Source organism: Rhinopithecus bieti, unplaced genomic scaffold (genome assembly GCF_001698545.2).
Source record: "Rhinopithecus bieti isolate Rb0 unplaced genomic scaffold, ASM169854v2 scaffold_20310, whole genome shotgun sequence".
NCBI classification, from domain to species: domain Eukaryota; kingdom Metazoa; phylum Chordata; class Mammalia; order Primates; family Cercopithecidae; genus Rhinopithecus; species Rhinopithecus bieti.
In genome coordinates this window covers 1,567,323-1,582,096 of record NW_016810331.1, presented here as the reverse complement: position 1 = coordinate 1,582,096, position 14,774 = coordinate 1,567,323, and the positions used below count along the sequence as shown (strand labels likewise).

Below are 14,774 nucleotides of genomic sequence, written 5' to 3'. Positions count from 1 at the left end.
AGAGAGAGAAAGAAAGAAAGAAAGAAAGAAAGAAAGAAAGAAAGAGAAAGAAAGAAAGAAAGAAAGAAAAAGAAAGAGAGAAAGAAAGAAAGTCATTTTGAGCTTTAAAAAATGCTGAGTCTGAATTTCCTCTGGAATAAGACGTTGAGGAGATAGTTGGACACAAAGTGGGATGTTGACCAAAGGCCCAAAGATTTTTGTGCATCATCATTATCATGATATAGGTAATTGAAATAATGAGAAGAATGAGATTATCCAGGGAAAATATGTAAAGAGAGAGGCCATGAGCTGTGGATGGATACCAGGGAGAACATCTGAGAATACCTGGATTGTCTTTCTGTAGTTGGGGAAGCAACTAACCCTCACCAGTTCATTCCAAGAATGTCATGTTCAAGCCCCATGTTGTGGAATAGTGGAGTCCCATTTGTTGTCTTCTGAGTTTTCAGGGTCGTCTTCATTATAAATCTAGGGTCCCCTGCTTCTCATGTGGTCTTGCTGGGGAGAGAAAAGTCCCGTTTGTCTGACTCCAATGTGGAGAGGTATGAGATGTGCTGGCAGCTGAATAGGCCCTGGACTTGCTCATTTTTGTGCAAAGCATAGACACTGAGATGAGCTCCCAAGCTCTCAAGGTGGACAAGATGCTAGATTATCATCATTCTGTTGGTAATGGTTTTCAGGACAAAATCCCTATTACCCAGTGGTACCCTTACTGGAAGGACTTAGAGCCAAGTGGAACAAGGCCCTTTGGGTGAAAGCTCTTTCAGTTTGCCACTGCTTCATGAAGCTAAGACAATGGGGATCACGGTGGATCACTCCACAGGGCACTGAGTGCCACTTACAGAGCACTGGGCACCAGCTGGAACTTAACAGCAGCTGGAGTGGCCTTGAGTAAGACCCAGTGTTTGTCATGACTGAATAATGTTTTCAACTGAATGAATACAGGAAACAATCAAGGATTTCAGACTGGGTAGGTAGGGAGGAAAGACAAACATTGACGGATGAGCTAGGAGAAACTGGCATTCTCAGAGTATCCAAGAATAGACAGAGCAGGTTTAATTGGAAGATCATGAAAGAATGATGTGTAGGGCTGTTATAGAGGATGTACAGTAGCTAACTGGCATTGGAGATGAACAGAGATGCAGAGATGGAAGTCACTGGTGTTAAGAAATACAAAGTGAGGGTGTTTAATAGCTTGTCTGTAAAAACACTGAAACGTCTAAGGGTCCAGAAAGGAAATCAGGGGCAGGAGATTACTATGAGCTGAGGCACCTCAAGTCTTTCATAAATGCAGGGAAGTAACCGGGAGAAAAGTAAGTGAGAGTGATGACAATGGCGAGAATATATTTGGCCAGACGTAGAGACCCTCAAAGGCGAACCAGCTTTGAGGCGAGGATGGAAGCTGCAGTGAGGAACGTGGAGCATCCCTCCCTTCCCCCTAGGCTGGCCCCCTACCCTTCCTACTCAATGAACTGTGGAGCATGGGAAAAGAATGGCCTCTACCAGGAGGCTAGTGGAGAACCAGGTTTTGCTAAGGCTACAAAGTGGAAAGGTGAGGGATGTATACAGAGAATGATTGACAGTGCAGTTGAAGTTCACAGGATACAGTAAAGTTAGACAAGGACCAAGAGCAGGAGACGGTGGGGAGGAGGAGTGGAAGTCCCAAGCACTAAGAGGAGTTTGCAAGCAGAGGTGGGTGGGGTCTTTCAGTAGGTTCTGAAGGACTGCAGATATTAGAGACATGCTTGAGACAGGGAAGCTGCAAATACCCTGACTTTGGTCCAACTTGTTTTTATGCAAGAACTGATGGGCATTCAACTGCATTTACTCCAGGCTTTTGAGAGGTCATGAGGGCTGCCCAAGTGTTACAAAGGGGAACCGGGACCTCATTACAGGCCCTGGCTGGCTTGGGGATGTAACAGTGGAACCAAAGGCTCTGATTAGATTTGCTAAGGGGTAGCAAGGGCTGGATCAGGGCAATGATGGTTGTTAGTCTCATGGAGCTTAGGAATGGCAAAAGCCCCAGGAGGAGAAATCCAGTGAGCTCTCAAACAGCCTGGTGGTGCTCGGAGCAATGGCACAGGCCTCAGCTAGGAAGTCGCATGAGAGGGGAGGGGTCTTGTTTTCAGCAGGGAAGTGTCTGTGGTTTCAGCAGAAACTTTGCCTCCCCTCCACACTCTCCTCTGGGAAGGTGCGCTTGTGTCAGTTCCAAGGCCAACGTGAGTCTTCTTGCAGACCACTTCCAACAACAGAGCTGATTTCCATGGTTAAATATTTAAGCCATACTTTTATATGCAGTTTAATTTCTGTTATGCTGTTCTCTTCTAAAATAAATCTAACATGATTTGGCTTCCATTTCATTTCAGGGTCATGGAAATTCAAGAATTCAGTTGTGTGGCAGAAATGCTTCAGCTGTGCCAGTGTTCTATTCTTCTATGAGTACTGCAATTGTCATTTTAAATCTGGAGTTTTAAACAGAAATTCTAGAATGAGTTTCACCTATCAGATAGCAGGTGAGTCCTGGAACTTCATCTTTTATTCAGAAAAGCTGCCATCATTACAATTATTCCTAGAATAATTGCAATTATTTCTAGAATTGACTCCTATGAGTAAATTAGGATTCGTTAACAAAAACGACACCCATCTCTTAACTAGAACCCAGGCCCAATTTAGCAAATTACTAAAGTTGGTTTTTAAAGAGGTAAAGAGAATACAACACTAACCAAGATGCTTAGAAGGCTAGCATTTTCTTCAATGTCTATGTAGTTGATTTTAAAAATATACCAGTTATTTTGTTAATTTATCCACTTAACCACACTGAATATACATACTTATTTAGCAAGAAATATATGTATAGGTTTCACAAGAGCGTTAATCAAAATATAATTCCTCATATCATTCAATTACCCATTTGAAAGTTTATGTTCCAGAGGCTTTAATATTTCACAAATTGAAAAATCTTAGAAAATTTATTTTTGTAAAAAATCCAAAAGCCTTGCCCCAGTCGCCTCCCTAGTTGGGAAGCGAGGAGCGCCTCTGCCCGGCCCCGCTTGTGGCCAAGCCCCTTCCAAGTGTGAAGTGACAGCCCTTATGTGTGATCTTTTCTGTCGCTTCCCCGCAAGTGTGTTGGCATTTTGTTGACATAGAAAGTTTACTGGTTTTAATCTAAAAAAAAAAATCAAAAAGCCTCTGACAAGAGTTAGCTGAATTATTATCAATGAAGGAGTTTTATTTGCACAGAAGCACTTCTGTATTTTAAGTATTGGCAGGTTTTGGCAAGTAATTCAGACGGGATGAAAGCACTGCCTTTGGTGTTAAACAAACAAAGTAGTACTTTTGAATGATTTTTTTTTACCAAAAAAAAAAAAAAGGTAAAAACGAAATTTCCACAAATAACTCACAGATGGATTTAAAATCCTTGGCAAAATGATTCCTGTCTGGAAAGGTAGCGATTCCTTGTCCTAAAAGAAAGTCTGAAAATGCTAGCCACTTCCACCTCAATGTGATCAGAAGAGTTCAAAGGATCCTCGAGTATTCCTCTTTAAAGGAGAAGGCTCCTGTGTCATGCTTCCCATAGGGGTGTTTGTGTGAACAGCCGCTGCACTGCATCTGTGTGTGCTGCTTGAAATTCACTTCACTGCTCAGGATCTCAATCCTCTCAAAGGTAAACAAAGAAGCTGGATTACTTTTTTCTAAAGTTTGTTCATATGCAATGATCTTTTTGAATTATTCCTGTGAAGCTGAAAGAGCACTGAATATGGGAATGCATACATTAATTATGCATATTTTTCCTCTAAGATTGCAACAGAGACTATCACAAGGCTTTTGGCAACCTGAGGAGTCCTAGATGACCAGATAACTATGACAATGACATGGATTGCACCATTACTCTCACAGCCCCCCCCCAGAACCACACCAGTTCCCTCTTTTTTCATTTGTTTGGCATTAAGAACTCAATTGAATGCAGAAACGATTTCTTGGAGGTAATATACATTTGAATATCATTTAAATGAATTATTTAAAAGATGATGGATCACTTAAGATTTTACACCTTTTCTCTAGTGCTGCTAATACTCTATGATTCTTATTTGTTTCATTAATTTGTTCATTACCTTTTAATTCCCTAAACATTTACAGAGCACCAGTCCAAACACTGGAAATTGAGAACCTCAGAGCCCTCGGAAGAATCCTGATCTGGTGGGAAAGACAGATGGGGTATAGCCACTTACAGCACAATGTGGAAAGGACTAACTGAGTCCAGCAGGGGTAGGGGTTCCTAACTCAGTCTGGGAACTAGAAGGCTTCTTTAAGAGGGCAATATGTAAGTTGAGACCTAAAAGGATCAGAAGAAAGTCTAAGAACAATATGCTGATTCTGTAAAATGAAACTGAATGATACTAAATAGCTCACCTAATTTCCCTGACACCTACAGTAAGTTTGGGGCATCATCAACATCCTCTAAAGACAAGTGTTTCCTTGAATAAGTGCTCCCTGGTTGCAGGAGGTGTGGTCTGTCCTTTCTCCACTACAACTCCAGAGCTCTAATTTGGACACAGAAGTGACTTTGCTGTTTGCCCACCCTCCACCCATCCACCCTTCACTCCCACCCCAGGACACAGTGAGAGACAAGCCCCCCTTGAGCCTGGATCAGGCAGAGCCATGCCCCTTGTGCGCCTGAACCTTTGGAGTCCTCCAGAGCCCCCGATGAGCTCCCTCTGTGGTCTTTCTGCCCCATCACCTGCATTGGGAATGTGAGATGGAACGTGAATATCATCGCTCATAGGCAGGAGATGGTCTGAATAAGCCTCACCTGATGCAGACCCAGTGTGTGGAACTCAGCACCTGCGTTTTGCCAGAAAAACCCCAGAGTCCATGGGGTTGTGACCTTTGCAAGCCCTGTTGAAAATGCATTCATCCTTAGGAAATAAACTCAGGTAGAACCTAAGACCCAAAAGGATAAGGATGCTGAGTTTCTCTGAGAGTGGAATTTAAATCTAAACCTCATCCTGATGCTCTCTAAATTGGCTTTGTTTCACCATACAAGAGACTTCAGTAAGGTTTCCAAAAAGTTTGCTTGTTCCACTATACCTGATCTGGAGTTGTATTTTTTATTTTTTATTTTTCTCACTGCCTCTTTGATCAGGTCTTCATTCAAAATAAGCTGCCCAAGATGATTTGATCTTTGTAGCATATGTAATTGTACCAGTGTATGCAGCAGGCGCCTTTCCTTCTGTGGGAGGATTCTTTCCAGTGGGCTTCTGTTCAGCTGCTAGTTTCTTGGTAGCTGCAGCTTTTGTTCCCAGCAAAACATCTTTTTTCGCCTTCAACCCACCTCACCTGATTTGACTTCTAGAGCTGCTGTCACCTTCTGTCCAGCCTGGTGAGGAAGGGTGTTCCAGCACATGGTCTTTGCCTATGGGTTTAGCTTCAGCATGATTCCTGATGCAGAGTTTTATCATCCTGGAAAGCTCTCCCCTTTGGAATTAATCTAAATCCTTTATTAATCAATAGCCTTAACATGTAGCGCCATAAATAATACTCAGAGTAAGCTCATGCCTTTTCTAAAAGAATATTTGCATGATAGGAAACCAAAAGATGTATGTAGCAGGGAGGAAATGAAAAGACAAACACAGTATTCTTTGTGCCAGTCAAGTTATTCAACTTGGACCTATGTACCTTTGTTACTATGGAGACTCATATATTTATATGAAGCATAAAGCAGAAAGAATGAGGGGAGTGGGATCTGGAGGAAAGATGGAATAATCCCGTTAGGTTGGAGTCACAGTGCAACGAACTCTTAACTCACTGCAGCTTGAATGGACCATTATTGATCAGAGTCAACATTTGCCGTTTGCTTGATAGACGCTGGGAAGTAAAGCTTTGCTTTCCAGCGATGGAGAGTGAGAACTCTTCCTCCTCGCTGTCCTTCATTACTCCGTAGAATGGATCTGAAACTTCCTGTCCCATAAGCAAAGAAAGGAAACCACAGCTTAGGCCTGTAAAATGTAGCTCTGTCTGGCTCTCAGTGGGAAGACTGTGGGCATAGTTTCTTGGCAGTTGGACCAGGAAGCCTCAGCATTCCATTCTTGTGAACTGCAGTGGGAACGGAAATGTCTGACTGAGGATTCTGTGTTACTACCGAGTGAGGGCCGAGCTCTAGACCATGCCTGGAATCTGCGATTGTTTTCATGCCTTCACCGCCCCTTTCAGGATCCTCTGGTGTCCCAGGGATGCCTGCCGCTCTCGGTGGCCCCATTCCTTCTAGGAGAGGAAAGTGAATAAGACAAGTTATCGGCAGTGTCAGTGGAAATTAGTATCTCGCTGCTCCTCTCAGAGCAACGCCATTTTAAAAGAGGACCCCTAGGTGAAAACACCCAAACTCAAGAGTATAGTGCTGGCAGGTCTTAAATATGGCAGCCCTTCCATCTACTAGTGGATAACTGGCTACTCTGTCATGGCAACTCTACTTTGTTTAAACACTAGCAGAATAATCCCTGAAGCACTAGAAAGACATTATTCTCTCCCATGGGCTACTACATAGACCTAAAAGGAATCTGCCCTGATCAACACAGCCCAGCAAGATTAGACCGTCTTAATTCTGTGACTTAAGATACCAGCAATTAACCAAATTTTAAACCATGGTATTACAAATGGAAGACGGGAACTTCCAAAAAAAGAATACATAGATCAGTAAAATCAGCATTTCTACGTGTCAGGCTGGTTCCAACATACATTGCCTGTGTAACGTTTCCTTAAGAAGCGTTGAGAGCCCTCCTGGAAGCAGGGCTGGTTGTGAATGCAGGGTAGGAGCCAGGCTGGGAGACAGAAAGTGGTTGAATTCACAGTGTGGTTCTCTCTCCTCCCAAAACACCAACTCATTTCCTGTTTTATATGTGTCTGCTCAAAAATGAGGAGTTGAAACAAAAAAGCAACAGGGCCTGGGAATGTGTTTTTAAAACACATTTAACAACAGTCAAAAGTTGTGCAGATTTATAATTCTGTCCTTCACCCGTGCAGAAATTCCTTTTGTTCTGAACTTTATTATACTTTGCATTGTATTTTTTTCATAGCCCCTTTACAGCCAAGTAATTATCAATGGGAAACCTGCGTGTGCGTGCGCGCGTGCACACACACACACACACACACACACACACTATGAAAAATGTATAACAGTTGACTGGAAACAGGGCAGGCAACATTGCCTCCACCCATCCCCACCCTTTAAAAATTCACTTTACCTACATTCTTCCAAATGTTTCCCCAAAAGCAAGGGTTGCAGGATCATAGCACAAACTATTGTATAAAAAAGCAGTCTGATGTTTTAATTGCTGTAGGTTAACAGATATTTCTGAATCCAAATACAAATGTTTTTTGATCTACACATGGAACATTTTTCCCCTTTGCAAGTGAAGGTAACTTCTGCATGTATTTTCAGAAAACCCTTCATTCTTAGGTATATAAGAAGACAAAGCTTTTCTGAAAGTGTCATCATTCAAACTGTCTCACATTGTAATGTATATACATTAGAGAAGAAAGTGTAAGTTTAATAATGAATGACTCCTTCCTAAGGGTGAGAAATGGAAGTAACAGCAATTCACCATTACTGGGCAAGTGCTGTGGAACTCTGCTGCCAAACCCCGTCTTCTCTCAAAATAATGAACTATACCTACAATTTAAGAGTGATAGTGTAATTTTCAATCGTGGATATGAAATCATCTGGACCTCATCATCCACTGGTAAGACATTTGCATTTTGTATGGGAAAGCAATGTAGGTGAGAAAAACATAAGGTGTCTAATAGAAAAGGCAAAGTAACCTTATATTTTTAGCTACCTGTGTACTTGATTAATTCATGTTAAGAATAGAGATTTTTAACAATGAAGGTACACGTTACTTTTTTGTTGTTGTTGTTTTGTTGAGATGGAGTTTCGCTCTGTTGCCCAGGCTGGAGTGCAGTGGCATGATCTTAGCTCACTGCAAACTCCACCTCCTGGGTTCAAGTGATTCTCCCACCTCAGCCTCCCGAGTAGCTGAGATTACAGGCGCACGCCACCATGCCCAGCTGATTTTCGTATTTTTAGTAGAGATGGGGTTCTGCCATGTTCGCCAGGCTGGTCTTGAGCTCCTGACCTCAGGTGATCCACCCATGTTGGCCTCCCAAAGTGCTGGGATTACAGGCATGAGCCACCGCACCTGGCCAGATTAATTAAATTCTACATTTATTCATTATTTCTGTTTATAAAAGAATATATATTCATATATGAAGCATATATAAGGTATGAAGATTTAAAAATTCTTTTGTAAATTCAATTTTGTTAGACTTTTTGGCTTTTGGTTTCACCATCAAGGAAGTTCTTTGAGAATTTAAGGAACAATATTTACCAAAAATCCAACTTATGAAGACATTCTGGCATATATATGAATGGTTGTGCTTCTCACAGGCCCTGACATTTGTTGGCAGTCCTGGAGAGAAATTGCTTTTTTAGGGTAGTAAGTATCTTCTCACATTTTTGGTTGGCCACTTATCAAACAGCTAAAGAAAATTTAAGTCATGTCAATACATTTAATGCAAGAGAGGAGGAACACCTTTATGAAATGTCCTGAAATACCAAAATACCTTCAAAATAAAAAAGATAAACAGAAATCACTTTAAATATCTTAAGAAAATGGTTCTATTAAGATAATCATGAGTAATGGAATCTTGGCAACCAAAGGAAGATAAAGATGACTTCCAATGCTGAAATTTTATCAGCTCAGGAAATAAAACACCAACATTAGGCTGGGCGTAGTGTTGCACACTTGTAATCCCTGGGAGGCCAAGGTGGGTGGATCACCTGAGGTCAGGAGTTCCAGACCAGCTTGGCCCACAGGGTGAAATCCTGTCTCCACTAAAAATACAAAAATTAACTAGGCATGGTGGCGCATGCCTGTAATCCCAGCTACTCGGGAGGCTGAGACTGGAGAATCACTTGAACCTGGGAGACAGAGGCTATAATAAGCCTGCACACCACTGCACTCCAGCCTGGGCAACAGAGCAAGACTCCATCTAAAAAAAAAAAAAAAACCCACCAAGATTAATGAGTTGCCCAGAATGCTCCGCTAGACAGAGGTGGAGGTGGGACTAGACCTCGGTGGTCAGAGGCCCAGCCAGGTGCTCTGTAACTATGCCAGCTTCTTCCTGTCCTGGAGGCGATCTGGATCTCCACAGATATGTAATCTATATGTAGTCTAAATCATGACAGCCTTCATATACAGATTAACAAATTGAACAAATTAACACCAAAACTGGAAGTAGTCGACCTTAAGTATGTCAGTTATTAGGCTGGTAAAGTCACTTTTATAATGAAGTCATTCCTGCCACCACCTACAGTAACACACTCCCTCTTGGTTTAGCGCTGAATTTTACCTCTAATTTTACTTCACTCACGTTATTAGCGTCAACTCAGGCCATGCAAACATCTCTGCACCATCAAAAGCACAGAGACAACAACTTGATTTTCTCCCACAGTTACTTTATCAAGTTTTTTTTTTTTTTTTTTTTTTTTTTCCCATTCTGCTCTCAACCCCCAATTTTCAAAGTACAGTCCTGGAGGAACTTGTCCTTGGGTCATGATATGCAGTCAAAGGCATGTGTGTTGAGGATGGAAGAGGTGGAGGGCGATGGGAAGAGAGGGGAAGGGAGGAGAAAGGGTGTAGCCCAATGAAGAGGAACAGGAAAAGGGGTTTCTGCCTTCATTATTCTTGCAAAGAGTCTCAGCACCTTAAGAAAATAGTCTTATTATCTAACAAGCCAGACTGAATGGGGGCTTATACATTGTTGAATCAAACTTCCTGTCCTGTTTTCCTTGCAGGATGTGCAAGGAAATGTGTCTCTTTATGGAGACAGAGGCTCATTCACGAGCCCCGGCTATCCAGCACGCATCCAAACAAGCACTGCGAGTGAGCCCTGTTAGCTCCTGCTGGAAGGCTTCTCACCCTCAACTTTTATTTCATTAACACTGACGATCCAGGAGACCATGTCCAGAACTATCTCACGCTACCATGGGCCCAAAGTCAGCTCTCCATCCTATGGACCATACTGCAGAGGCGGGGGTAGAACAAACATTTTATATTCCCATTTGTTATTTTAGACAATGAGAGTCACTTAATGTAGACCTTTTTTTTTTTTTTGAGACAGAGTCTCGCTCTTGTCACTCAGGCTGGAGTGCAGGGGTGCAATCTCAGCTCACTGCAACCTCCGCCTCCCAGGTTCAAGCAATTATCCTGCCTCAGCCTCGTGAGTAGCTGGGATTATAGGCGCCTGCCACCATGCCCGGCTAATTTTTGTACTTTTGGTAGAGACGGGGTTTCGCTATGTTGGCCAGGCTGGCCTTGAACTCCTGACCTCAGGTGATCCTCCCACCTCAGCTTCCCAAAGTGTTGGGATTATAGGCGTGAACCACCGCGTCCGACCTAGTGTAGGCTTTTAAAGGCAGACACATGCAGAGTACAAAGCACAGCCTTTAACAGATTGAGCAGTTTTCCGACTTGCCTTTCTATTCTTGGCGCATGAGTGCCATCTGGTGGGCATTGCATTAAATTACTATTAATAGTTACCAAAATCAGCTCTGCATCAGAATCACCTGTGGAGTTACTGCCATTAGACTTCCAGTTCCCACGGAAACCTATTGAATCAAGATTTCCCAGGGAGGAGCCACAGGATGCTGTATTTTAAAAGCTCCCTCTGTGACATCAGTGCACTGCCTCGGGTTGAATACCCATGTTTATTTCTGCATAAATAAAAGCATAGAAAATTTGGACAAGTGACTCTATTTTATCTACTTCTTGCTGAAAATTGCAGGAATTCTTTGAAGAAATGATGACTGATAGTTTGTTTTTGTAAAGTTCTGATATCTTCGCTCAACAACTCAGAATCTGATGTTGATTCAATATTGCAGGCATCTGTGCTTATGGTCCTCTCATTTTATGTAATCCCACCTGTAATCCCAGCACTTGGGGAGGCCCAGGTAGTTGGATCACTTGAGGTCAGGAATTCGAGATAAGCCTGGCCAACACAGGGAAACCCCGTCTCTACCAAAAGTACAAAAATTAGCCAACATAGTGGCACACGCCTATAATCCCAGCCACTTGAGAGGTTGAGGCAGGAGAATCGCTTGAGCCTGGAAGGTGGAGGTTGCAGTGACCCGAGATTGCGACCCTGCACTCCAGCCTGGGTGACAGAGCCAGACTCTGTCTCAAAAAACAAGGGAGTAAGAGAGTAAGTAAGGGAAAAGTGGCTGTTGGCAAGTGGGTATCTGTTTCTAATTTTTCTGCTCTTTAATCACTTAGGCTTTGTAATCAAACTAGGCAGAGAATTATATCAGCTGAAAATCTAGATGGTTTTTTACAATATACTATTTATAAAATTGATAAATGCTATTTTCAGAAGTATCAGAAAATAGATTAATTTTTCTAACACCCCAGCATTCTCATATATTCTTAACACCTTTCTTTGAATATATTTGCATATATTTTACATGCATATTTTTTACTCTTTGATGGTGTGTTTTTTCCACTTACCAACATATCATTAATATCTTATATTAATAAAAACATTGGTGCATCATATTTAATTTTTGGAGAGTATTTCATTGCATAAGTACAGTCTAATTTATTTAACGAAGCCCCTCTAAGTGGACATTTAGGTCTCTCTAACTTTTCGCAACTACAGACGACACTTAATAAACTTTTTGGTAGTGATATCTTTATACACAGAGTTACATTACTTGGTGAGAAATGGTGATCGCAGGACCAGCAGATACTGTATCACCGGGATGCATAGAAGACCCACAGAGACCCCAGTAAATGTGCCGCATGTCAGATTTAGAAATTAACCAGCTCTTAGACATTGAATTGAAATTTCCGAACATTTCAAAAGGGAGGAAAAGAGATGATTTTAACAATATCATGACTTTATATCGATAGGTTTTCTTTTTTTATTGTGGGTATGGTTTTCAGTGGCTTGCAAACATACAACCCCATTTGATTCCCACAATGACAATCCCATAAGGTGGAAAGAACAAGTATATCCTGGACTTTGCAGATAAAAGAAAACTGAGTCACTGAGAGAAGTGATTGCCATTTAATCCAAGGCCACATTAAGTTGTAATACATAGCGAGATACATCAATTTTTTAAACCGTTGGTATTTTAAAAGTATCACAGTATTTTCCCAGTTTTACATTTTCTTTTATAAACGTGGATATAATTTCATGTCTAATTGTTTTTTTCCTTAAAGGTACACTGATTTCTTTAACACTTTCTAAATGTTAAACATAAATTAAAAAATGTAAAACATAAGTATAAAACATAAAGTCAATTTACATAGAGGTAGCTCTTATTTTGCTAATATTTACATACTTACAACTTTTATAAGTATAAAACTTTTGTAAGTTGTAATATTTTGCTAATATTTACATACATAAAACTTTTACGTTTTACATACATACATATTTATATGCATACATATTTATATACATATTTACATGCATATTCACATACAAAAGTCATATACTTTTTTAATGTATACTCCTTAAGTGTACAATTCAACTGTTGTATGTATGTAAATATGTATGTAAATATTTATGTAAAATGTAAACACACATTTATATACATACAATTTACATACAGCGGTAGCTCCTTATTTTGCTAATATAAATACAAACCATCCCCTGGTTTGGGAGATATTTTATGTTATGGTAAATACCATTGTTCACAGGGAAATCCTCTATCCCTTGCAACTACAGAATATGAACATCAAACAAATGAAAGAATAATGGGAACAACATGGAGAATCAAAGGACATTCTAAAACTTCTGTTAACTGTCTATACTAGTTTGTCAATAGAAAAGAAGTTGTTGAAATTTGGAAGCAGATTACAATGGAAGCAAAATGTAGATGCACATAGGAATAAAAATATTGTATATACCTTGATATATCTCTTACAGAGAAAAATCTACACTCATTTGAAAAAGTGAGTATCTTGGAAATAAGTCTGTGTTTTGATGACTTGGGGTGGAGCTGAGGCAGGAAAACCCAGTAATGTAAGCATCATGAGAGCAGGACTTTTTGCTTGTTTTGCTCATTTTTTAATATCCCTAGTACTAAAAACAATACCTGCAAGGCAGTGCCTTGATCAATATTTGCCAAATGAATGAACAGAAAGTGAGAGAAAACGGAGACCTATCTATTCCCCCCAACACATACACAAACACACACTGTTCCACAGAAGTATATGAAAATAAATCCCAAGAGGAAACTGTAAACATTGAGGATGAAAATAGTATACTTTACTTAGTGTGATCATTTCACTTACATATGTTTCTTTAAGAAAAATTAAATTTGCAGTAAGAACTTGAAAAGAAGTTCAAATTCTTCGATAACAGTTTTATTGAGATATAATTTACATACTATACATTTATATACATACAATTTACATACCATACAATTCACCTCCTTAAAGTATACAATTCAATGGTTTTTAGTAGATTCACAGAGTTGTGTGGCTATTATCAGCACAGCCAATTTTGGGACACTTTCATTACCCCCAAAAGAAACCCTGTACCAATTAGCAGTCCTTCCCCCTTTCCCCTCAACTTCTCATGCCCAGAAATACTTCTTTGTAAAGCATTGGCATTCATTCTTTGCAAGGTTACTTCAAGAAATATATGCAGGTTCACTGTAAATTCTATAAAATTTCTTTATGTGGTACTTTGTTACTAGGCTAACATTTCTAGAAAAAGGTCCAAATATGTGAAGTATATAATTTGGTACTTTTTTTTTTTTCAAATTTAGGACACCAGCATAGCTCCCTTTGTGGCTTCTTCAAATCAGGTCTTCGTAAAATGTCATGCTGATTGTGCACGGCATCCATCCACATTCCAATTAACTTGGGACAGCTAAGTGGGTAACTCAGCACGTTCACTCAGCACTTTCCTTCTGCAGCATGCTGGACAGGACTTCGTCATTTTTATACACGACCCCTGCCAATGCCATGGAGAATAAGCTGAACTTTTATGGTTTTCACCAAACCATGGATAGAATCAATATTGTAGGCCAGGCACCGTGGCTCATGCCTGTAATCTCAGCACTCTGAGAGGCTGAGGTGGATGGATCATCTGAAGTCAGGAGTTTGAGACCATCCTGGCCAACATGGCAAAACCCCGTCTCTACTAAAAATACAAAAATTAGCCGGGTGTGGTGGTGGGGGCCTGTAATCCCAGCTACTTGAGAGGATGAACCAGGAGAATTGCTTGAACCTGGGAGGTGGAGGTTGCAGTGAGCCAAGATCACACCACTGTACTCCAGCCTGGGCGACAGAGCAAGACTCCATCTCAAAAAGAAAAAAGAATCAATATTAGTACATTATCTTGAGCATAGAATATACCTTCTTTAGTCTTGAGTGTGCATTTCATTCTAATATTTTGAGCTGAAATTAAAAAAAAAAATCTTGGAAAGACTTGGAAATGATTATGGCATATGTGATGTACATTTTTCAAAGTTAATAATAATAGCCAGGGCAGTGGCTCATACCCGTAATCCCAGCACTTTGGGAAGCCATGATGAGAGGAATCCTTGAACCTAGGAGTTCAAGACCAGCCTGGGCAACCCAAAGTGAGACCTCATTTCTACAAAAAATACAAAAATTAGCCAGGTATGATGTCATGGACCTGTGGTTCCAGCTCCACAGGAGGCTGAAGCAGGAGGATCACTGGAGCCCAGTAGGTTAAGGCTGCAGTGA

General features: G+C 40.7%; 1 pseudogene; it reads left to right on the top strand.

Moving 5' to 3' along the window:
• LOC108541947 (cubilin-like) overlaps positions 1 to 14,112 on the top strand; it is a 37,404-nt pseudogene extending 23,292 nt beyond the window's left edge.
• Positions 14,113 to 14,774: the final 662 nt, after the last annotated feature.